Below are 13,819 nucleotides of genomic sequence, written 5' to 3' on the forward strand. Positions count from 1 at the left end.
CAGTAGATCTAATGTGCCTTTCTGATTCATTTCCAGTTATTTATTCACAGATGTTTTAGCTATTTGACCTGCATATGTTGCAAGGTCACCAAGATTACATGTGCTGAGTGGAGTTACTTGCCACGCAGACAGATGTTGAAAGATGCATAAATTGTTTTGAAGTATTTTTGTATTTGTGCTAAATATTTGGTGATTGATTATAAAGAAGAAATAGATGTTTGTATTCACTGAGTAAACTGATGAGCAAAACAGTTCAGTCTTAATTCTTAAAGTGAATGTAAAGTTTCATCAAGTAGTGTCCGGTTTTTAAAAATTCTATTAAAAACAGGGGCACTTTCATTGATGAAACTTTACATTGCACCATATTTGTAGAAATACTTAACTCTTCGACTTGAAAGCCGCTCCAGTGCTTCGCCAGCACGTCGCAAGCCTCTTCCTATGTTAGAAATGACAATTCCGGCCTTCCTCCAATCACGGCGTTGATTTAGGCAATGCTTCCCCTGGGAGGGGAAGCCGTGATTGGAGGATGCCGGAATCGTCATTGCTGACATAGGAAGAAGCTTGCGATGGGCTGGAGCAGCTTTCAAGACGAAGAGGTAAGTATTTCTACAAATATGGTGCAATGTAAAGTTTCATCAATGAAAGTGCCCCTGTTTTTAATAGTATTTTTAAAAACCGGGCACTACTTGATGAAACTTTACTTTCACTTTAATACGTAACATTCCAAAGAGAAAGCAAACTGATCAGCATGGTATAGTTTTAAAGGGACATAATACCCATATGCTAAATCACTTAAAATTGATGCAGCATAACTGTAAAAAGCTGACATGCAAATATAACCTGAGCATTTCTATGTAAAAAAGGAAGATATTTTACCTAAAAAAATATTCAGCTCACCAGAGTATATGCTCAGTGAACAGTCATACTTCTGCTGTCCAGCTGCAAGTTAAAAAAAAAAAAACAAAAAAAAAAAACAATAGCCAACACTTTGCTTTGCTGTGATCTCATTAGATTCCTTGGGAGATTTCATAGTAAACTTCCTTAAACTGATTAGAAAAATAACATGAATGTGCCTGCACATACCACATACACATTACCTTGCAAGTACTGGGACTAGCATCCTGATTGGCTGCTTAAAGTCTCTTTACAGTGGGGTGTGAATACTTAAGAAATGTTGTTTTACATAGAGATGTTCAGGTGATATTTCCTAGTCAGCTTTTAACGGCTATGCTGCATCACTTTGAAATGTTTAACATTTGCGTATCATGTCCCTTTAATTGTATCTGTCTGTCTATTTATACACACACATGCAGTCACATTTATCAATATAGAGGCATTTTATGGCTCCCAGCAATGGGAAACTGTCTGCCTGTGTGCATAATGAGCAGGCAATGGACAAGATGAGTCCTCTGCCTGCATTTATTTCTGCACAAACAACTGCTTATGCAGGGGCGTAACTAACGCTGATGCAAAGGTCGCCCAGCAGGTCTCCCAAACAGGGGGGCCCAACAAGGCAGGTGTTTTTATTTTTATTTTTTATTATTATTAATTTTTGGATTAGGGGGCACTGCTGCACTAGGGCAGCCATGCGCAGCAGTACATGCCAGTGATGCGAGTGCGACAATTCTTTCTCAGTTTGTTGTCACATGTGACAATGTTCGTATTGATGTTGTCCACTAGTCTAGTCTGGACGGCGGGTACGCACTGAATCTGATCTCTAATTCTCCCTCCTCCTCCCTCCTGACTGACTGCACGCACGTCACGTGTATCTCAACAATTGTCTCGTGACTGCATGTGCGGTGCAGGCTGCAGCAGTCAGTAGCAGAAGACAGGAGTCTGTCGACGGACAGAATCTGGAGTGTGGGAACGTCTGGGACCTGTGACTGTCCTGGGTCCAGTAGTGGGAGTCCCTCCCTGGCTACTGCGCGGCAGGCTGTCACAGCCAGTGACACTGATCAGTGACTACTGAGAACGGAGTGGAACTGAGGTAAGCACTGTAAGCTTAAAGCTGCCTGCGCCTGCTCAGAGTCAGACAGGGGGGCCGCGGGGGGGCACGGACCGGTCACTCACCCACAGTGAGCTCACTCAGCTCAGACAACATCACACAAAGAATTAACCACTTCAAGTGAGTCACGTGTTTAAAACTATTCATCTGTTTGCTAAACTTACTAAAAATAATGTTCTGCATTCAATAAATATATATTTATTATGCAACCCATATATTTAGCACACATGATAGTTTATCATATAACATGAATCCAAACAAAATTTGCTGTATAAATAAATATATATATTTAGTGGAGCTTATTCCTAGCCAGAGAATTGACGCAGTCTGGCTTCCACAGAATAGGTACTAGTCACTGCCGCCTGGGTCACCTCCCACAAGCACAAATAATTTGCCTGATGGCAGTGAGAACATCACACACTGCTGTATACTACGGTCTCAGGGACTGCAAGCTAAATGGTGGTTAAAGTGATAATCATAAATATGAGTTGAAGAGAACAATTTGAGCTAAGCCAGTTAGGTAAGATACAAAAGAAAAATAAGTATATAACTGAGGAGAAGCAGCAGCTCAGAGGAAGAAGATTAGTTGTTTTTATTGAGTCCTTTTATTCATGTTGTGTTGGAAAAGTCTGGCTAGGTGTTCATTCACAATACTCAGATCATAAAACAGTTTAAAAAAGTATCCTTAGAACACTAGTAACTGTGAAAAGAAAAAACAAGCGCATCCACGATTCACTGTATTTATTTTTAATTAGGTCACATATAAAAGCTTAAAAATGCACACTTACAAGATATGTGCATAAAACATGCACGTAATATGTCTTTACTTTGCCGTCTCACTTAGGTTCCCACTGTGAGAGTCAGATTAGAATGGCGGTGTCAATTTCCTATTGGTCCCGACTTTCTCACACAGACCCAGTGACTCTGATGATTGCGGCTATCAGCTAGAGGTGAAAGACTTTTCACCGAAAAATGGAAGTGTGTTCCAACTGTGGCTTGCTTCTGTACTGTGGCTTTGATACAATACTCTGTTGACAAAGTTCACCCGAGTGTGAACGAAACGCGTTCAGAAGAAAGCCACAGTTATTATTATTATTATTATTATTATCGGTTATTTGTAGAGCGCCAACAGATTCCGCAGCACTATAAACAAAGGGGGAGTACAACAAAACAATTATATGGTAGAGGGCCCTGCCAAGAGTTGCACTGTTGTAGTCAGCTCTTAAGAAGGTGATCTACAAACAGCTGGACTCTTAGGCTTACATACTAAGAGGGTTCAGGGGATTGCAGTGGAGGAGAGGAACTGGTATTAGGAAAGGTTAGCGTAGGTTTTATGCGCCCCTGAACAGTAGAGTCTTTAGGGAGCACTTGAAGCTTTTAAAACTAGAAGAGAGTCTTATGGAGCGAGGCAGAGAGTTCCACAAGATGGGAGCCAGTCTGGAGAAGTCCTGTAAATGGGAGTGTGATGAGGTGACAAGAGAGGAGGAGAGTAGGAATTCATGAGCAGAGCGAAGGGGACGGGAGGGAGAGTATCTGGAGACAAGGTCTGAGATGTAGGGGGGAGCAGTGCAGTTGAGGGCTTTGTATGTCAGAGTGAGGGTTTTGTGTTTGATCCTAGAGGCAAGAGGAAGCCAGTGAAGGGATTGGCAGAGAGGCGCAGCAGATGAAGAGCGACGTGTAAGGAAGATGAGTCTGGCAGAGGCATTCATTATGGATTGTAAAGGAGCTAGGCGGCAGGTGGGGAGACCAGAGAGGACAGAGTTGCAGTAATCAAGGCGGGAAAGAATGAGAGAGTGGATTCAAATCTTAGTTGTGTCTTGTGTAAGGAAGTGTCTAATTTTAGAGATGTTTTTAAGGTGAAAGCGGCAGGCTTTAGCCAATGACTTAATGTGAGGAGTGAAGGAAAGATCTGAGTCGAATGTGACCCCGAGACACCGGGCATGCGGGGTAGGGGTAATGATGGAGTTGTCGACAGTTATAGAGATATTGGGGGTGGAGATTTTGGAAGAAGGGGGGAAAATGAGAAGCTCAGTTTTGGAGAGATTTAGCTTGAGGTAGTGAGAGGACATCCAGGAAGAGATGTGAGAAAGACAGTTAGTGACACGGGTTAGCAAGGAAGGAGATAGTTCTGGTGCAGAGAAGTAGATTTGGGTGTCATCGGCATACAAATGATATTGGAAACCGTGGGACTTAATTAGGGAACCTAGTGATGACGTATAGATTGAGAAGAGAAGGGGACCGAGGACAGAGCCTTGCGGTACTCCGACAGAAAGTGGTGACGGGGCAGAGGAGGCACCAGAGAAGGCTACACTGAAGGTACGGTTTGACAGATAGGAAGAGAGCCACGAAAGGGCTGTGTCACAGATGTCGAAGGATTGGAGGGTTTGGAGCAGAAGAGGGTGGTCGACAGTGTCAAAGGCTGCGGACAGATCAAGGAGGATAAGCAGAGAGAAGTGGCCTTTTGATTTAGCTGTAAGTAGGTCGTTGGTGACCTTAACAATAGCTGTCTCTGTGGAGTGATTGGGACGAAATCCAGATTGCAGCGGGTCAAGAAGGGAGTTTAACGTAAGGAAATGGGATAGGCGTGCATATACTAGTTTTTCGGTACAGTACAGAAGCAAGCCACAGTTGGAACACATGTCCATTTTTCAGTGAAGCCTTTCACCTCTAGCTGACAGCCGCAATCATCGGAGTCACTAGGTCTGTGTGAGAAAGTCGGGACCAATAGGAAATTGACATCGCCATTCTAATCTGACTCTCACAGTGGGAACCTAAGTGAGACAGCAAAGTAAAGACATATTACGTTCATGTTTTATGCACATATCTTGTAAGTGTGCATTTTTAAGCTTTTATATGTGACCTAATTAAAAATAAATACAGTGAATCGTGGATGCGCTTGTTTTTTCTTTTCATAGTTATGTTCTATATGAGGATCCAAACAAAAGCAGGATCTTGAGACTAGGAGCACCGGAAAGATTCAGTTCACCTCCAAACAGGATACCTTTACAGCGGATTATAACAGCACTGGACCATAATATGGTTTTCTAAAGTTTTCTGGATACCCATTAATTCCTGGACTTTCATTGAGATTATAGGAAGAGACGTTAGTATACCATATTTCTAATATATTGTTGTTTTATATGCGGATTGCCTTTACGAGATAACGCCCTTAGGGTATATTAAGTGAGCCATCCCCTTTTTTAGCTAGATACACGGAAATAATCAATTAGCGTGTTCTACATCTAGTTTTTATGTTTTGCTGTTAATTGTTATAGCTACCTGTGAAGTCCTACTCTGTCAGTATAACCCATACTGTTAATTGTTACAACTACCTGTGAAGTCCTAGTTTGTCAGTATAACCCATACTGTTAATTGTTACAACTACCTGTGAAGTCCTAGTCTGTCAGTATAACCCATACTGTTAATTGTTACAACTACCTGTGAAGTCCTAGTCTGTCAGTATAACCCACACTGTTAATTGTTACAGCTACCTGTGAAGTCCTAGTCTGTCAGTATAACCCATACTGTTAATTGTTACAACTATCTGTGAAGTCCTAGTCTGTCAGTATAACCCATACTGTTAATTGTTACAACTACCTGTGAAGTCCTAGTCTGTCAGTATAACCCATACTGTTAATTGTTACAGCTACCTGTGAAGTCCTAGTCTGTCAGTATAACCCATACTGTTAATTGTTACAGCTACCTGTGAAGTCCTACTCTGTCGGTATAACCCATACTGTTAATTGTTACAGCTACCTGTGAAGTCCTAGTCTGTCGGTATAACGCATACTGTTAATTGTTACAACTACCTGTGAAGTCCTACTCTGTCGGTATAACCCATACTGTTAATTGTTACAGCTACCTGTGAAGTCCTAGTCTGTCGGTATAACGCATACTGTTAATTGTTACAACTACCTGTGAAGTCCTAGTCTGTCAGTATAACCCATACTGTTAATTGTTACAACTACCTGTGAAGTCCTAGTCTGTCAGTATAACCCATACTTTTCCACTATTCTAGATTTCATTTTCTCACTTATCAGGTGACCGTTAGCTTGCAGCCTATAGTTCAGTAAAAGTATTGCGCTACTATTTTTTGTGCTTAGAACACTAGTGTTTAGTGTTTATTAAAGGGACATAATACTCAAATGCTAAATCACTTGAAACTGATGCAGTATAACTGTAAAAAGCTGACAGGAAAATATCACCTGAGCATCTCTATGTAAAAAAGGAAGATATTTTACCTCACAATCTCCTCAGCTCAGCAGAGTAAATTCTGTGTAAAAAGTTATACTCAGCTGCTCCCAGCTGCAGTTAAAAAAAAAAAAAAAAATGAAGAAATGAACAGCAGCCAATCAGCATCAGCAGTGCTGAGGTCATGAACTCTTACTGTGATCTCATGAGATTTGACTTAACTCTCATGAGATTTCATAGTAAGCTTCCTTTACCTGATTGGTGAAATAATATGAGAGTTCACGAAGCTCATCCCCTAAGATGACCCAGGACAGACACACTAAAATACTGCTTTGAAATCCTTTACAATGGGATGTGGCTACTGAGGAACTTTTGAGGTAAAATATCTTTCTTTTTTACATAGAGATGTTCAGGTGATATTTTCTAGTCAGCTTTTTACAGCTATGCTGCATCACTTTCAAGTGTTTAAACATTTGGGTATAATGGCCCTTTAACTGTGCATTCATGAAATTTGTATGTTTACCTTCAGGCACCTACTGTAAATATAAAGTAAATTAATTAAATATCTTTTAAGTTATACTATAACACTGTATAAGCATTTTAGGCAGTTCTGCATTCAAACCTGCTGCATCAAAAAATTGAATTTATTATGTATGTGTGTGTATAGATAGATGATAGATAGTGTGTGTGTGTATATTGTGTATATGTAAACATATAAATATATATATATATATATATATTTATATATGTGTATACCCCAACTATATGCTTCAGAGTAAGGGAGGTGATGTGGAGCTTGATGATTGCTCTGCATTAAAGGGCTGTAATATGTTAGAGCAATTTTATATTGCCCTATTGCTTGCACATAACCATGTGTCTAACCACTGCAAAGTGTATATATATATCAAAACAAAAATGTATCAAAATCACTTTTTTTTGGGGGGGGGGCCTTCATGGATTCTTGCACCGGGGCCCTGAGGTTTCTAGTTACGCCTCTGTTCTTATGTAATATATATAGAAAAAGAGTAGGTATCAAATATCTAAGCCTGTCCAAATATATGAGATACATTTTAAAATGACACAATATTCTGATTTCCCAGAGGGGTGGCTTAAACCCTTTTGACAATGTATGCATGATCCTACCCCTGTCTTATCTCACTTAGGGCTAGATTACGAGTGCCGCACTAACAGTTGCAAGTGAAAAGGGGTTTATCACGGCTGTTTGCGCGTCAGGTTATTTACTCGTATTATCAGTTGAAAGTAAACGCAATCAGTTGAGCGCAATTGAAGTTAACACGTCAGGTTAGCACAACCTCAGAGCTCTGGTTAACTGTTTTGCAAAACAAAAAAGTTTCACAAAACACATCAAAAATGCATTACAAAGTACACTTAGGGGCCGATTTTGTCAAGGGGCCGAATGGCCCCTGATTCCCCTGTTTCCACGCAAGCCTTCAGGCTCACCGAAAAAGCAGTTATGAAGTAGCGGTCTTATGTGGCCGATTGGCTGCAAATCTGCAGGGGGTGGCATTGCACAAGCAGTTTACAAAAACTGTTTGTGCAATGATAAATGCCGACAGTGTATGCTGTCAGCATTCATTGAAGTCTGTCAGACATGATCCGCTGAGCGGATCATGTCGGACAGACCAATGATAAATCGGCCCCATAGACTCATAATAACACTGTCTAATAAAAATTATTCAAAAATAAAAATATTGCACAACAAATGGCTTAAAAATATGAGTTCTCAGGTGTTAGAGGAAAAAAAAGTAATGTAAAGGGCTTAAACATAGAGATACATACATATACAGTACATGTCTAAAGATGTATATATGTATGTCTGAGGACGGATCGTATCGATCCGAAAACGTTCACAATAAAAAGTGACTATCTTCATCAAGACCTTTGGAGTGCTCTTCTGTTTGGCGATATATATATGTGTGTGTGTGTGTGTTTGTGTGTGTGTACAGATGTATTTATGCATTTATATTTATATATGCATTTACATATATACATATATACCCATTTAACACATAAATACATATGTACACACACATAGACATATAAATAAGTGCATTGGAGCCCTTTGCAGTCAAGTAGATGAAAACATGAAAATACATATTTATGTATTATTCATATTTACTGTAAATATTTCACATTCCAATGTTCGGCACATAAGGCAATATGTTCTAAGTATTTTTATATATATATATAGGTATAAATATATATGTGGAAAAACCTCTCACATTTTTGTAAATATTTTATTACCGGTATATCTTTTCATGTGACAACACTGAAGAAATGACACTTTGCTACAATGTAAAGTAGTGCGTGTACAGCCTGAATAACAGTGTAAATTTGATGTCTCCTCAAAATAACTCAACACACAGACATTAATGTCTAAACCATTGGCAACAAAAGTGAGTACACCCCTTAGTGGAAATGTCCAAATTGGGCCCAAAGTGTCCTGAGGTCAGAGGGTATACAGCCTTCTTACTCCTACACACCATTCCTTTTCCACAAGGAATCTAACAGGTATATAACCTTGGGAGAGAAAAGCCAGCTGCTTCTGAGTATGGGCACAATATATTTTTTTTTTTTTTTTAAATGCATGGGGCAATGCGGGATAGATGGCTAGCAACCTGGGACAGACCCCTAAAATCAGGACTGTCCCGTGCAAATCGGGACAGTTGGGAGGTATGCATCATCTTCAGTGCTAATGTACTGTAACTGAGCTATTTTACCCGTATGACAAAAATATATGAATTTTTATATCCCCCCCAACAGTTGATAATAAAGTTGCTTACTTTCATTTCTGTTTGAAAGACAAGCATTTTTTGCAATATACTGTCATCAGAAAAAATGCTTCTGGTAAAGTCTATTACTGTTTCGCTGTGGCATATGCACATATCTTGTGAGGGCCCATGCACCTGTATTCGAATAACATGCCTGCTCAGAGAGATGGAGGTGCTTCTTTAGACATGGTTTGTGTCGCACAAGCCACTGCTGACTTCACTGCTGACTCACTGAGAAGATGTGGTGTTTGAATAATGCTTTTATTTTTCATTGAAAATTTCACCTCTTAGTCAATAGCTGTGCGGTAAATCCGGATTGGCGCCCATGGGAGCCGGATTTACCGCACGGCTATTGGCTAATAGGTGAAAACGTCACCTCTTCAGGGCCGGATTTACATCTCAGGTGGCTGTAGGCACAAAAACCTGAAGCGCCCCCCTCACCCCCCACCCCCCCAGAAAAAAAGTGGAAAAAATGAGGACTTTTTTTTATTATTATTTAGGACAACTAAAAATAAATATTAGATGTAAAATTACATTTTCCCTTTTATGGAGATACACAAATACACACAACAATTGCAATATTTGTTGTAATGGAAGCTACACCAAAAATCAATATTTACTTGACTCAAATGGCCATACCATTTCTATTATGTATAACAAAAACAAAACATGTTAAACTTTTAATGCAAAATATTCTAAAGAAAACCCTATTTAAAGGGACATAAAATGTGACAGTTTGCTGGGCATTTTATTATTGCACTAGTGCTTGCACAGAAGTGTGTTAGCCTCTTGCAAAAGAGTTAAACACATAGTCAATGTCAGTTCTGAGACAGCAATACACATCTGTGCAGACCCAGATGGGCTCATAGGACATGTTTATTGACAAGCCATTAGTGTATTGCTTTTCTGGAGATGACTTTGACTATGTGCTTAACATTTTGTTGGAGTTAAACACAGTTTTGTGTAAACAAAAGCAATATTAAAACTAGCAGCATGCAAGCTCATCATCATCAACAACCTGTGCAGCCAGTGGAAGAAAATATAAAATGTAGGTATTTTTTTCCACTACATGAAAAAAATCTTGTAAACTCTGATATTTTTGGTACAAATACACACAGATGTTACATTTATTTTGTTCTGAAATATAAATATAATATGATGTTGCTCTCAATGGAAAATATGGAATGTTGTAGATTATATGTAATCCAGGGGTCAACAAATGTGTTTAAAATTAGAATTTAGAAATTCAATTTACCACAATACAAAAATACCACACTTACTTGATAAAAGAACAGATTAACAATTTTTAATGTGATGTGTGTGTATGTGTATATATATATATATATATATATATATATATATATATATATATATATATATATATATATATATGTATGTGTGTGTGATGTGTGTGTATGTGTGTATATATATATATATATATATATATAAACATACATATACATACATACAAACAAATATGCCATGTGAGTGGTTTACACACATACACATTTTACAGCCTTACAGTCTACAAACTTTGTTGTCAAAGTGCCCTAAAGGCTGTAAATCACAATTGGCAACTTGTAATAAAGAGCAGAGCAGCTAGTGCCACATTACCTCCACACCTCCAAGGCATTTATAGAACAAAAACATTCATCCTAAAGCAGAATTTAAACTCATGGCTATAAAAAAGGAATACAGCACATAACAAGTGAATACACTGCAACCCTCTCTGGTAGCCAAGGGGTTAAAGTGCTCTGCTTGTTATGTTTTCATTCTAGGCAGCATTAGAAGCCTTGTACAGTCCTAACCTGTTCTGAAGCTTTCATTCCTCAACAAAAAGTTTCTGCACCACATCAGCATGGAGCTTTGCTGTGTGAGGCAACAGAAGTACATAAAATAAAAGTGAAACTAAACATGCCTGGTGAAAATGGGAGGAGTTTAGTTTTAATCGTTGCCCCTCTCTCCTTCATGGCTCCCTCAACTGCTGTAACATATTCCCAATGAAACACTTGACTTTGTAGGCACCTGGCAGTACAATTCTTACTAAAATAAATGCCCTCATAAAAAATTTTTTTTTTTTTTTTTTTTTTTACTGACAGGCAGGCGCCCCTCACTGCAAAGTGCCTGTAGGCACATGCCTACTGTGCCTAATGGGAAATCTGGCCCTGCACCTCTTAACAAAAATGTTTGATTTATTTTAGCCGTGGGCTGTTGTAGCAGCTAAGAACAGCGATAGATTGAAACAAATAAAGGAGCTTTCTACATGAAGTATCTTATACTTCATGAATGAAAGTCCCCTTTATTTGTTTCAATAGTCAACACTAGCGTTTGTAAAATGCTACGATTGACTTTCACTTTAAGGGGGTTAAAGGGATATTATTGTATTCCTAAAAAATAAAAGTCTGAATTTTAAAATGTTTGCACAAGATTGTTTATGATAAAAAGATCTTTTAATTGGCCATTAAAAAGATATAATTGAATGCTCTAATTTGTTACAGCACATAATTTTTTCACTAGCAATGCTGCAAAGCTATGTGTTTAACCCCCACAAAACATGATTTTAAGTACTGATTGGGACCAACAGAGCGCTGCTGGTCACGAGCCGAAACTGACACTGCAGTGCTAGTTACAAAGTTAAGTCGTGCAACTAGCGCTGCTGCTAACTGGATCAGTGGCAGTTTCTGCTTGGGACCAGGAGCTCTCTGTGGACACCGGGTTGTACTTTAACTGTGAGTTTTACCCATTTGCAAGGGTTAAACACATCGCTTTGTCGGGTTACAAGTGATAAAATTACATGGTCTAACAAATTAGAACTTTTCATTTTAACACTATAATGGCCCTTTAAGTGCTCAGTAAACCCATTTTAATGTTTTTAATGGCTTTGGAAGCTGTCCCCATCAACCAGTAAGCACAAGTACTGCAGTATCAGTTGTATAAAAACATCCATTTGCTGCCTTTTAATATAAATGTGAATATCTTGTTACAGCTCTTTAATATGCTTGGTTGAAAATGTTTGTTATCCAAGACACTTAATTTTACACAGCCCTTAAAAGGAACATCATATGCAGATGTATTTTTTTTTTAATTATATTAGTTGAGTAAATATTGAAACAATAAATGTAAAGTTTAAATATCAGCTAGGTTTCCTTATTTGCTGTGGCTAATTAGGGACATTTATAAATGAGTTACTAAATTATGCAGCCCCTGACGGTGTGGAATAAAACATTGTAAAGTCTGGAGTCTAAACTTTTATTTTTAACAGGCATTGGAAAGCCCAACAATTACAGGAAAAGGGGAACAAAGCTACAATATTTAAGGGGACAAAATGCTAAATTAAAGTATACTGCAAAGTTGTTGGTTTTTTGCTACATTTAATTAAACATTTTATATTATAATCTAAATGTATTTAATGTCCCTTTAATTCAAACTCTGTGGAATATCTTTTTTATGTTTCCACTTCTCTACAGTTAAAGGGATATGAAACCCAATTTTTTTTCATTCATGATTTAGATAGAGCATGCAATTGTAATCAACTTTCTTATTAACTCCTATTATAATTTTTTTCATTCTCTTGGTATCTTTATTTGAAAAGCAGGAATGTAAGCTTAGGAGTCAGTCCATTTTTGGTATAGCACCTGGGTAGTGCTTGCTGATTGGTGGCTACATTTAGCCACCAATTAGCAAGCACTACACAGGTGCGGAAGAATAATAATAATAGCAGTAATTTAGAAAGTTGCTTAAAATTGCATGCTTCATCTGAATTATGAAAGTAAAAAATTGAAATGCGTAATGTTGTTCATAATATTATTGATGGTTAATGCTAAAATGCTTACTGTTATACATTTTCAAACCCTTTTTTTTAGATTGAAGTTTATGAGCTGAAAAAAAACAAAAATCTTGTAAACTCTGATATTTTTGGTACAAATACACACAGATGTTACATTTATTTTGTTCTGAAATATAAATATAATATGATGTTGCTCTCAATGGAAAATATGGAATGTTGTAGATTATATGTAATCCAGGGGTCAACAAATGTGTTTAAAATTATAATTTAGAAATTCAATTTACCACAATACAAAAATACCACACTTACTTGATAAAAGAACAGATTAGCAATTTTTAATGTGATGTGTGTGTATGTGTATATATATATATGTGTGTGTGATGTGTGTGTATGTGTATATATACAGGGAGTGCAGAATTATTAGGCAAATGAGTATTTTGACCACATCATCCTCTTTATGCATGTTGTCTTACTCCAAGCTGTATAGGCTCGAAAGCCTACTACCAATTAAGCATATTAGGTGATGTGCATCTCTGTAATGAGAAGGGGTGTGGTCTAATGACATCAACACCCTATATCAGGTGTGCATAATTATTAGGCAACTTCCTTTCCTTTGGCAAAATGGGTCAAAAGAAGGACCAAACACCGATTGATCTTTGTTTAACAATATTGTTCTAGAATAGATTCTGTGTATATATAAATATCTATCCACTTAAATTTATAAATAGACTATTTCTGCCAATTTTGTCTTATTTTCAAAATGACACGCTATATTTATGACTATACCCCTAGAAATATGTTTGCAGACTCGCTATTATAATTAGTATTTACCTTTTATACTTATGGAATAGTCTGTAAATATGTTGATTAGATATATTTATATTCTTCCAATATTATTTTACCGGGCTTAGTCCCTTTCTGTCTTTTTAAGCGTGTAGTCAAATTTGGCAAGTTTTACTTAAATGCAAATGTCTGATAATAAAATCCACTTTTTCTTTTGTTGCTATGGAAACATTCTATGATCATATCCCAATTCACAGGTTT

The 13,819-nt window shown here is 37.8% G+C and overlaps 1 protein-coding gene across 1 annotated transcript in view; it reads right to left on the minus strand.

Moving 5' to 3' along the window:
• Nucleotides 1-13,819, minus strand: part of OTULINL (OTU deubiquitinase with linear linkage specificity like) — a 209,111-nt gene that overhangs the window by 183,533 nt on the left and 11,759 nt on the right. The gene's annotated exons all lie outside the window — the stretch shown is intronic.

The sequence above is a fragment of the Bombina bombina genome, chromosome 5 (assembly GCF_027579735.1).
Source record: "Bombina bombina isolate aBomBom1 chromosome 5, aBomBom1.pri, whole genome shotgun sequence".
In the NCBI taxonomy this organism is placed as follows: Eukaryota; Metazoa; Chordata; class Amphibia; order Anura; family Bombinatoridae; genus Bombina; species Bombina bombina.